We start from the raw sequence: 11,931 nt of genomic DNA on the forward strand, positions 1-11,931 counted from the left end.
GTGTGTAAATGCACAAAATAGTTAATTTTGTTAAGCAAGGGAAGTGATGTTGATATTTTAAATATCTTTCTATAACTATGCTAATACACAGATAACTATCAGTTTAGAAACTGATGGGTGATTTGAATTTTCAAGATGTTATTTCATTTTTCCATTTAATTTTATTTAACTTTATTTTTAAGGCTGTTCTATAGTAATAAACTTAACCATGGTAAAAGTAAATTTAACTTTATAAATCCAAGAACTTATCTTTATTCTTCTTTATGATAATCTCTTTTAGGCAGTTAGAAATTTCACATAAAGACTGAAAGAGGATTAGTTATGAGTTTGTTTTGAGCAGGGAAAAATGTAAAGTCGGAAGCACAGACACACAGCATATATTTATCCCATAAATACTGACACCTGTTCATAAAAAAAGTCCAAAACAATTATTTTTAACATAACATTTATTCTCAACAATTATAAGTGAATAGTCCATTTCTTCTTCAAACAGTGCTCAGATTTGTTTGTAATCCTTGAAAATTTGTAATAAAAACAAAACAGGAAAAAAACTGTAGGCTTTGTATAATTTTGAGGTGTTTTAACCTTGGTGCTTGAGTTTTATTTGGTTAGTTGGAGAACATAACAGTAAATATAAATATAACCCCCTATGAATGATCACCATCTTAAAACTATATACCAATGGGGTCTGCATTATTTTAATTGTTGACTAGTGGTAGTGAATACTGGATGCCAGCAGAGGGCGCTTTGAGGTTTAGCTGTTAAGAATTCCAACACCTTGGTGGCTGACAAATAAAGACTATTTATCTTCAAACGGACTTCCTAAGAGTGAAGATATTTCTAGTATTTCTTTATTTTCTCTGACTTATTGTCTAATTTTACAAACCCCTAAACTGTCTGGCAAGGGATGAGAAGGCTATTTAAAAAACTCAGTGGCAGTTTCCAGCTGAGTGAATGAGCAGACGTGTAAGAAATGGTCCCATGATGGCATGAGATTTAAGGAAACTCCCTGCATTTTTTTCTCTCAGCCCCTTTCAAACTCCATCACCACTATCAGCAGTTTTCCCTTACAGATCTGTATGGAGCCCAGAAATGAAAGCTTGTGGTTTTAAAACAGTCTAGTTTAGTCAATAAGAAAATGAACACCAAATGGAAAAGAGGAAGCCCAAGGGGGAATCAGTGCTGAAGTAGCTTTCTGGGCAGTGGCTGTCATACTTTTTGACAGAGAACATATCCTATTACATTCATTGTATGTATACACACATACACCATCCATACATCTAAAACAAAAGCATCTTGAAGCAGTATTTACCTTTACAATGTATGAAAAATATGTATAATTTCTGTTGCTTTTTTTTTTTTTCAAGTAGGCTCTATACCCAATGTGGGGCTTGAACTGAGGACACCATGATCAAGAGTTGCATGATCCACCAAGTGAGCCAACCAGGTGCCCTGAGAGATACATGACTTTTAAATAATTAAATGAAATATAGAAAATAAATTCTAACAGGGTTTTTCAAGGAAACTGACAAACTTGTTTGGTAATGGAAGAACAAAAGGCCAAGAATAGTCACAATGCTTCTAAAGAAGAACTGGATTTAAAATTGAGAAGGATAGAGACAGCAGAAATGAAGAAAAGGGAAGGTTCAGACTGAAGTGGGGTTTTGCAATAGAACCAGGAAAAGCTCAGAAAACAAACCACTCTATTATTGAGACCCATACAAAAAAAGAAAACTAAAGAGGGAACTCTGTGATGTTAGAGAAGGTTTCCTGTGCCTTGCTTAGTGTAGATGTCCAGGAAAACCATTTTTATATAAAAATAACAAGTATGAAGGTCAAATCCCATGCAAAATTATTATAATAAGAAGAGAAAAAGAAGTAGAATAACTTGTTTCTATGCCATAAAGACATACCCATGATACAGATCAAAACTGTGACCTACTGTGCTCCCCTAAGTGAGGCTGAGCATCAGATATACCACAACTGGAATGACATACAAAGAAAATCAGCATGGCTCCTGCATGAGGCTGACATGCACTTCGCGAAGCATTCCATACTTAAAAACAACAACAAAAAACCCACAAAAAAACCCCTGGTGGTCTGCTATTTCAAAATAACTAAAAGATATTAAGAAAATGTTACAAGACATGAAAAAACAAAATACTTTAGTCTTCCCTTATTCACAGTTTTGCTGTCCGTGGTTTCAGTTACTTGGAAGTCACCTGCGGTGGGGAAGCAGGTGATCCGCCTCCTGGCATATCATCGGAAGGTCCGTAGCCTCCTAACATTGCATCACAACACCGACACTACTCACCTCACTTCATCTCATCATGTGCGCATTTTATCTCACATCATTGTCATAAGACGGGGGAGTACAGTCCAATATTTTGAGAGAGAAACCACATTTCCTTACAGCATATTGTCATAACTGTTCTATTTCATTATTATTGTTACTAATCCCTTATTGTGCCTAATTTATAAATTAAACTTTACCATAGGTATGTTCGTATAGGGAAAAATGTATGTAGGGTTTGGTGGAACAGATTCTGCACAGATAAGCAGAATCTGCTCTATATCATAAATAGAAAAACTCAGAAATGAGCTTAGAGAACTCAGCAAAGAATAAAAAGTAAAGAAAATAGTTTTTTAATTTTTTTTCTAAAGATTTTATTTATTTATTTGACAGAGTGAGATCACAGGTAGGCAGAAAGGCAGGCAAAGAGAGAGGGGGAAGCAGGCTCCCCGCTGAGCAGAGAGCCCGATGTGGGGCTCGATCCCAGGACCCTGAGATCATGACCTGAGCTGAAGGCAGAGGCTTAACCCATTGAGCCACTCAGGCACCCGAAAATAGTTATTTTAAAAATTAAGACTAAACTAGAAGGAACACAAGAGTACAAACCTGGGGCTCCTGTGTGGCTCAGCTGGTTAAGCAACTGCCTTCGGCTTAGGTCATGATCCTGGAGTCCTGGGATCAAGTCCCATATAGGGCTCCCTGCTCGGTGGGGAGTCTGCTTCTCCCTCTCACCTCTCCCCTTTCATGCTCTCTCTCTCTCAAATAAATATATAAAATCTTTAAAAACAATTAAAAAAAAGTGAATAAACCCATTACATATTGCCTTAAAAGAAACAAAAGGTGAAAAGAGCAAAATTTAAAAACAAAAACAAAAAAATCAATGAAGCATCAATGAAGTATGAGATTGAAGGGATTCAAGAAGAGGAGGTAATAAATACTGAGTATGGAAAAAGAAGATTTGTTACCTGGATTATGGCACCCTTAAAGAAGCAAGCCAAAGTAAAAGAACAGGACAGATACTAAATACTCTCATAAGAAAACTTTCCTGAAATAAAAAAGATTTGAATTTCACACTGAAAGCATAATTGAGAATACTAAATTAGAAGGACATATTCTAGTAAGATTACTGAACGAAAAGGAAAAGGAACAAACTGGGGGAATATCTAGGAAAAAAGAACATGTGATTTATAAGGAAAAGAAAATTAAGTTACTACTGGATTTTTCAACAGAGTGCTTTATCCCAGAAAAATGGATTAGCAACATTGAATATATTTAAGGAAATAAAGTGTGAGCCAAGGATTTTATATTCTGTAAAACTGACTTCAGAGATAAAAAGCAAGAACTGTCAAAAAACAAGAACCCAGGGAACATTATTCCAGTGAACCCTACCTAAGGTATCTACAACAGAATGAGCGTTACACAATAAAAATGACTAGAGAGACAATCAAAATAAGGATTGATAAGGATTCAATATACGGTTAACATAAATTTCAAATTAAAATGCCTCATATTACAACTTCATTGTAATATTCTATTTCTTACAAAGTCCACTACCAATTTTTAAAATTATATCACCAACAATTGTGTCACAAAAATCAGACTTGAATAAATATCTGATTCTGCAAAGAAGTCACTCCTGTCATTGATGAATTAGAGTCTTTCTAAGATATTTATTTATTTATTTATTTGAGAGTGCACACGAGTAGGGGGAGGGGGTAAAGGGAGAGGGACACAGAGAATCTCAAGCAGACCCCCCACAGATTGGGGATCCCAATGAGGGCCAATCCCACAACCCTGGGAAAATGACCTGAAATCATGAAATCAAGTCTTGATCATGAAATCAAGAGTTGAACACTCCATCCACTGAGCTACCCAGGAACCCTGAATGAGATTCCTTTTTAACATGAATGAAGGTTGCTATTTTTGTTTCTGTTAATGTGTGGGACAAATGTGAAACAATGAAGACATGTAAGAGAAGTTCACTCATTTGTCAATGATGCAAGTGACCTCTTTGATGAAATAGGTAATAGTTTTCAAATATTTCCTCATTTTTGGGGTGCTATTCAAAATGGCTACAGGCACAATATCCTTCTAAGTTTAATTGCATTATTAATATTCTCTGTATCACTTTAAAAGTCTAGACAATCATAAAAAACAACAAATCAAGTCCTAATTTGTTTCATTTACCAATTTCTGGGTGTGAATATTCCCACTCTGGTTGATTTCAGGATACCAATGTAATGTCACTGAATGTGGAGTTGAGAAGCCTTGTGCAGTGGTCACCATTACATAGTAATATAGTGTTTCTATAGTGTATCTATGCAGATAGAACAGATGTAAATAACATGAAAAGCATAGCGAGTCATAGCATGTAGCAAAATGATTAGGAACATCAGCGGTTTGAGTATTTCCTACCTTTACTTTTAATACACGTAGTGGTTAAGTTTATATAATTTAGTTTTGATAATGTACATGTTTAAAAACCAGCTTGCAAATTTCCTGAATATTTAACAGTTCGCTGTCCTGAGCTGGTATGAGCTGGTCCAGCACACCACTGGGTAAGAGGGAGATAGTGTAGTATGGAATGGTCTGAAAAAATAAATGCAGTATAATTATCTTAAGAATAGAAGAGTGGGTGAATTCTTAAAATGTCTTCAGGACCTATATTGGTGGTAATATTAGTATTATTATTCTTAGACTGCTGTCTAAGAATATTTGTTTATAAAATAAATGATATTTATATATTATATATTTTTATAATTTATATATTATGATATTTATATATTATAAAATATTTATAAAATAAATATAAACATTTATTTATAAAATAAATGAGTAGTTATGGGACGTATTAATTTTATGATTCTCTACATTCTTGAGAATCAGAATTCTCATATGGAAAAAGGGAGATACAAAATATATAGAAAAGAGGTTACATAAAAGCTTGAGTTGAAATTGGAACTCTCATTCTGGATGCAACGAATAAACAGTGATCAACCCAGTAACAATAAGCATCTTTTGTGCCTAGATTGTGGTACAATCTATAATTCTTGGAACAATTTTCTTTAAAAGAAACTGGAGCTTGTTAAAGAAATGGTCAGATCTAGGAGTTGGGCAAGAAATGAACAAAACAAGTCTAGAATATCCTATATTACTAGATAGATAGAGAACTATGTAATCCCGTTAGTCATGTCAACGATTCAGGGACCAGCTTTAATAGGCTCCTAATAGCTGCAAAATTTTGGACAACTGGAGCTCAATAATGACAAATATTACAACAGGCTGAAGCCCATCAAAATATTTAAATTGCAAAGTTCATAATGATTGTGTGTGTGTGTGTGTGTGTAACTTTGGGAAATGATAAAGAAACAATTCATTATCTTGAAAACTGATAGATAAAGGAACGGAATCCCAACATCTACCCTGCTTTTCCTATGTGCATTGCACCTCTTGGTGATAGAAGAGTAAATGAGGAGGGGCACCTGGGTGGCTCAGTTGGTCAAGTGTCTGTCTTCGGCTCAAGTCATGATCCCAGGGTCCTGGGATCGAGCCCCCGTGTCAGGCTCTCTGCTCAGTGGGAGGCTCCTTCTTGCACTCCCTCTACCTGCCACTTCCCCTGCTTGTACTCTCTTGCTTGCTCCTTCTCTCACTCTGTCTCACAAATAAATAAAATCTTAAAAAAAAAAAAAGAAGAATAGATGAGGAAAAGTGTGTTACTATAAAGGTAATTCAACAAATAAAATGACAGAATTTGCATATCACCATTTGGCAATTTCTAATGAAAGGCTATAAGCCCAAAGCATCAATGGCTGCTAAGTTCACAAAATTAAGAGATCATCAGAATTATAGGTCTCTTATAATTCTGAACTTGAGTCTGATCCAGTCTCTGCATCTGAGACTGGATCTGGATCTGGATCTGCCTTCAGCTCAGGTCATGGTCCTGGGATCAAGCCCTGCATCGGCTCTCTGCTTGGCAGGGAGCGTGCTTCCTCCCTCTCTCTCTGCCTGCCTCTCTGCCTACTTGTGATCTCTGTCTGTCAAATAAGTAAATAAAATCTTAAAAAAAAAAGAATATGCAATAAAAAAAAAGGAATATGCAATCAGCAAAATTCAGTTTGTAGGAACCTTTATGGGCCAAATAGCCCAAGTTCCTCAAAAGAAAAACTGTAAGGAAATGAAGGAATAGAAGAATTTATAGAGCAGGAGATACTTAGATTACAATTTTTTTAAACCAGGCAAGACTAACTGATAGTGTGATGGGATCCGTGTTTGGGTGACAAAACTCTTTTTACAAAGCAAGGAAGTGGCTGTTATAAAAGCCAGATGGTGGTTATTTATGTGAGAAGGGTTGTGACTGGGATGGAACACATGGAAGTAGCTTCAGGAGCTGCTGGCAACAATCTACTTCTTGACTAGGGCGATGTTTGCCTTATGGTAATTTCTTGGGTTACTCATTTGTTTTATATGATTGTTGTGTCTTCACTTCTATTTTACAATAAAATGATTCTAAAAAATTATTTCCAAGTGGATTTTTGGCTTGCACCAACATACTCAACCATCTGACCTATGAACAGGACCTCAAGTTTTTCTTCCTGTCAGCTGATTGTAGGGAACGTCTACTAGGCCAAGGTATGAGCTGAGGGAAAGGTGTTGGTGCAACAGAGGCAGGCACGTGGGATACAGGTTGGTGTTGTTTATCTGTGCCCTCTGGATCTATGCAGTCCTTTCTTCCCTGCCCCAACTTACATATTACTGGATGCAACTCTTGCTGAATAGCTCTGGTCACACAGTCACTTACTGTCCTATGGTCAGGTGCTCAGTCTCTATAAAGGCCCAATAGCAAATCAGAAGCTGCTTTTCAAATGATGCATAATTTTCTGCTGTTGCTCCAAAACACTAGGGTCTTCAGTCCAGCTCTTCTATTTGAGACTTACCAGAGATGGCAAAGCATCCTTGTCTACTAAACATGTCTAGCACACAGTATTTGCTGGATTGTAACCTATATGCCAGGGTTGCTTGTAGTATAGACTAAGCCTGCCGCAGACCCCCTCTCTTGCCCTTACGGGCAGCATTTGGAGTCATCTGAGCAATGGGTTGGATTCCCAAATGTGTGCATGGTCTCCAAAATCTGAAGATGGGTTCCACTCACTGCGCCTTTCTTAGTAGGAGATACAAGGTTCAGTAAGGTGTTCTTAACCTTAGATAAGTACACCTCAGCATGACCCCCTATTCAGTCTCACTCAGTACCCTAACTTCATTATTGGGGCAGGTCCTCTGATCACTGCAGGGTCTTCTTCCACTTTCCAATGCACACTGTTTCTTATCAGAGCATTTAGAGTACTTGCCCCCTCCCTCCACCCCCAATCCCTAGGTTGATTAATAAGATGCCTCAATAAAACCGGCCAGCATAGCATTTTGTGAAATGTCCAGGCAATCCAAATTCCTTTGGCCTATACTGTAATAGACAGCAGGAGAATTAATTTAACCAAGATAGTCCTGGGACAAGACCATGAATGTGAACTGATATGTGGTGCAAGTGAGTGTGAATTGCTTCCGATGTTTTTTCCTGGTAAGGATTTAAAAGACTACAATTTGCTAGATTAATGGCTGCACACCACATGCCAGAGCTTGTCAGTCTGTTCCATTAAACATAGCACACATCAAAAATCAACACAGCAGCCGGGGCTGGGGCTATCACTTGGCTCAGTTTATAGCAGCCGGATGTTCTGCCGTGTTCAGTATGAGTTTTGCTGATACTGGACCTGTACCTTAAAGAGATATGACGAGGACCACTGCCCTACCTCTTTTATCTTTTTTTTTTTTAAGACAGAGTGAGTGAGGGAGTGCAAGGGGGCCTGTGTGGGGGCAGGGAGAGAAGGGGAGGGAGAGAATTTTAGGCAGGATCTATGGACCAGACTCGAAACACGCCGCCCCCACCCCCTCCCTGCTTGCTGGCGGCTGGGGCTCCATCTCAGGACCCTGAGGTCAAGACCTGAGCCAAAATCAAGAGTCAGAGGAGGCTTAACCCACTGAGCTACCCAGGTGCTCCTCGTCCTTACATTTTTAAGGATGTCATTACACTGACATTTCACCCAGCTTACAGTATTACTTTTAGTTGACTTATAATTTACTGATCAATTATTCTGAATCTTAATTTTCAAGTCACATGTATGCTTGATTTGTGTTGCATGTCTACAAAGACATCTTAAAAACTAAAAAGTTTCTAAATTTTCTGGTTACTGTAAGATTTAATAAGATTTTATACAAGTAAAGTTATAGTTTAAATCTATTGGTAGATTTATATAAACTGAACAATATTCCACAATTCTGCAAGAAGTTTTTTTTTCTTTTTGCACTATGAATGATTTTCTCTTTTGTACATATTTTGATATGACTGTCAAGATTCTCTAGAAAAAGAGAACCAACAGGGTTTTTTCTAGGAAGAGATTTATTCTATGGAATTGGCTCACTTGATGATGGAAGCTGAAAAGTCCAGCTATCTGCAAACCGGAAGTCCAGGAAAAACTGATGGTGGAATCCTGTCACCAGAGACGGGTTCTTGGGCCCCACAACGATAGAAACTACCAGGCTGGGCCCAAAAGGCACGGGGATATGAAAGGCTTCATTGGCGCTCAAGCACCAGCTAAATGGAGACACGGCACAAACACATAAAGTTGTTTAGGTGCCTTCCGGCAACAGCTGTTAACACCCTGCTTAGATACCGAAAAATTCCCTTTACGGTTCAAAACGCTAATAAGGGAAAAGGGTTGGGGGGACAGTGCTTCCTCCTGATTGGTTGGAAGGGCCTTATTTTGATTGGTTGGAAGGACCTATTCTGATTGGTTGATATTGGAGGCAATTCGGGCAGCTCATTGGTGGTTTTTGGAGCCGGCTTGCTCCTTATATATAGGGCGGTGCCGGTTGTGCTCTGGTTGTGAGCTGTGTTTCACTTGGTGCTTGTCCTGCAAGTCGCTCACACATAAAGACCATTCCGAGGGAGGGAGACGACTACGTTCCAACTCAGCATTCGGGCAGGATGTAAAAAGGGCGGCCAAATTCCTCTTCCTCCTCCATTTTGTCCCATTTATACCCTCACTGGGGAGTGCAACTTATTTTTCTGAGTCCACCAGTTCGAATGCTAATCTCTTCTGGAAAAAGCCTCACAGACACACTCAGGAATAATAGTTAGTCTGGGCACCCTTTGGTACATAAAATGAGCCATCGCAGGCAGGTAACTGTTTCTTTTTTCCTTCTTTGATAGTATTTGAATTGTTTCCAAGTGAATTTTTAAATTTGGGAGTTTTAAAGCTTTCATTTGTACTATTATTAGAAACTGATATTATTAGAAATTGAGATGTTTATTTGGATTTTGCAGGTTTATTAAGATATTTAAAGAAAACATTTATTACTAGGTCTGGCACATAAGTTTTTCTTTAAAAAAAATAAAGTAGTTTGAGGGCGCCTGGGTGGCTTAGTAGGTTAAGCGTCTGCCCTTTGCTCAGGTCATGATCCCAGTCTCCTGGAATCAAGCCTGGCATCCAGCTCCTTGCTCAGCTGGGAGACCACTTCTCACTCTGCTGCAGCTCCCCACTCTGCTGCTGCTCTCAATGCTTGTGCTTGCTTTCTCTCTCAAAAAAATATAAATAAAAAAAAATATATATATATATATATTTTAAGTAGTTCATGGGGCACCTGGGTGGTTCAGTTGGTTAAAGCGTGTGCCTTTGGCTCAGATCATAACTTTGTGGGATTGAGCCCCACCTGGGGTCCCTGCTCAGGGAGCCTGCTTCTCTCTTTCCCTCTGGTGCTCCACCTGCTTGGGCTTCTCTGGGGCACTTTCTCTCTCAAATTTAAAAAAAAAAAAATCTTAAAAAAGTAGTGGGGCGCCTGGGTGGCTCAGTGGGTTAAAGCCTCTGCCTTCGGCTCAGGTCATGATCCCAGGGTTTCTGGGATAGAGCCCTGCATCAGGCTCTCTGGTCTGCGGGGAGCCTGCTTCCCCCTCTCTCTTTGCCTGCCTCTCTGCTTACTTGTGATCTCTGTCTGTCAAATAAATAAAATCTAAAAAAAAAAAAAAAAAGTATTTTAGGGGCACCTGGCCAGCTCAGTCGGTGGAGCATGAGACTCTTGATCTTGAGTTGTGAGTTCAAGCCCCATACTGGGTGCAGACATAACTTAAAAAATATAAATCTTAAAAAAAAAAAAAGTAGTTTAGCTAAGATTAGTTCTTATTGCAGTGAATGCTATTCTTTTTTTTTTTTTTAAGATTTATTTACTTAAAAAAGAAAGTGTAGCATGTGAGTGGGGGGAGGGGCAGAGGGCAGGGGAGAGAGAATCTAAGACTCCACACTGAGTGCAGAATCTGAGTCAGTGCTGGAATTCCAGGACCCCAGGATCATGACCTGAGCTGAAATCAAGAGTCAGATGCTCAACCTACTGAGCCACCCAGGTGCCTCTTAATATTATTACTATTTAAATCTCAAGATCCAGCACTTGAACACAGATCTATAACTTTTTTACTTTATAATCGTTTTCTCCTAATAATAAAACCATCCTTTTATAGAAAAATTTGTACCAGTTCTGTTATAGTGTTACAATGATTATACTAGAAAAATATCCCATTTCCTAATATCGCTTGTAGAAAGCACATTGAAAGTTTGTAACGAGACATTTAAAAGTCTCGAAAATCTTTATTTCTAACACCAGGAAAAAAAATGCTTTCTTAGTTCCCTTCATAACCAACTGTGAATTATGTTAATGTAAGATTCAACTGGAACATTCAGCAATAATTTTCAGTGATCATACTGATCATCAGATTACAAAAATCAAAAAAGATGCCAATAAAAAAGATTGAATGACTCTTAGCTAATGTGTATATTTATCACATGTGCTCCACTGTGTCTCTCAGACCACGGATAGTTGGCTGCAGTGGTTGTTGGAATAAGCACATTTCTTGCTAAGGATTCTTGTTTTGCACTCTGGTATTTTCTATTCTACTGTGGTAGTCAGATTCCAAGATGGATCCCAGTGTTCTCAGCTCTTGGTAGTCATATCCTTGTGTGGTCGTCTCTCACACTCAGTATGATTGAGCTGTGCAGCCAATCAGGCATTATCTAAATGATGGTGTGTGACTTCTGAGGCTTGGTCATAAAAGACACTGTAGTTTCTGCCTTGCTGTCCCTTGGATCACTCACTCTGGGAGAAGCTGGCTCCTGTGTCATGAAGACACCCAAGCAGTCCTGTGGAGGGGTCCACATGGTGAGGAGCTAAGGTGTAGGGCACCTTTTCAAACTTGTGAGTGATTTATCGTTTCAAGAATGTTATATAAATGAAATCATATGCTATGCAATTTTTTGGCTTGGCTTTTTAAACTCAGCCTAATTCTCTGGTGTGGGACCGCAGCTTTTTCTGTGCTATTTGGCTGGAGTAGAGTGGTAATTCTCTAGAAGTTTACTGTCTTGCTAGACTATCTCTTTTCTGGTACTTTGGCTTTAGAGGTTATTGCGGGGGCTTTTTTGGTCTGCACCCACTGACGATAACAAGTTGATGCTTCTTCATCTCCAGGTCTGAGATTATATGAGACAAATAAAACAAAAACAAAACCCCAGGGAACTCACCATTATGTTATTCCTCAGATCCGC

The 11,931-nt window shown here is 38.5% G+C and overlaps 1 pseudogene; it reads left to right on the forward strand.

Moving 5' to 3' along the window:
- Positions 1–1,961: 1,961 nt before the first annotated feature.
- On the forward strand, positions 1,962–2,061 carry LOC123388388 (annotated as a pseudogene).
- The last annotated feature ends 9,870 nt before the right edge of the window (positions 2,062–11,931 follow it).

Source organism: Mustela putorius, unplaced genomic scaffold, assembly GCF_011764305.1.
Source record: "Mustela putorius furo isolate JIRA1106 unplaced genomic scaffold, ASM1176430v1.1 tig00003898_pilon_pilon_pilon, whole genome shotgun sequence".
Classification (NCBI taxonomy): Eukaryota; Metazoa; Chordata; class Mammalia; order Carnivora; family Mustelidae; genus Mustela; species Mustela putorius.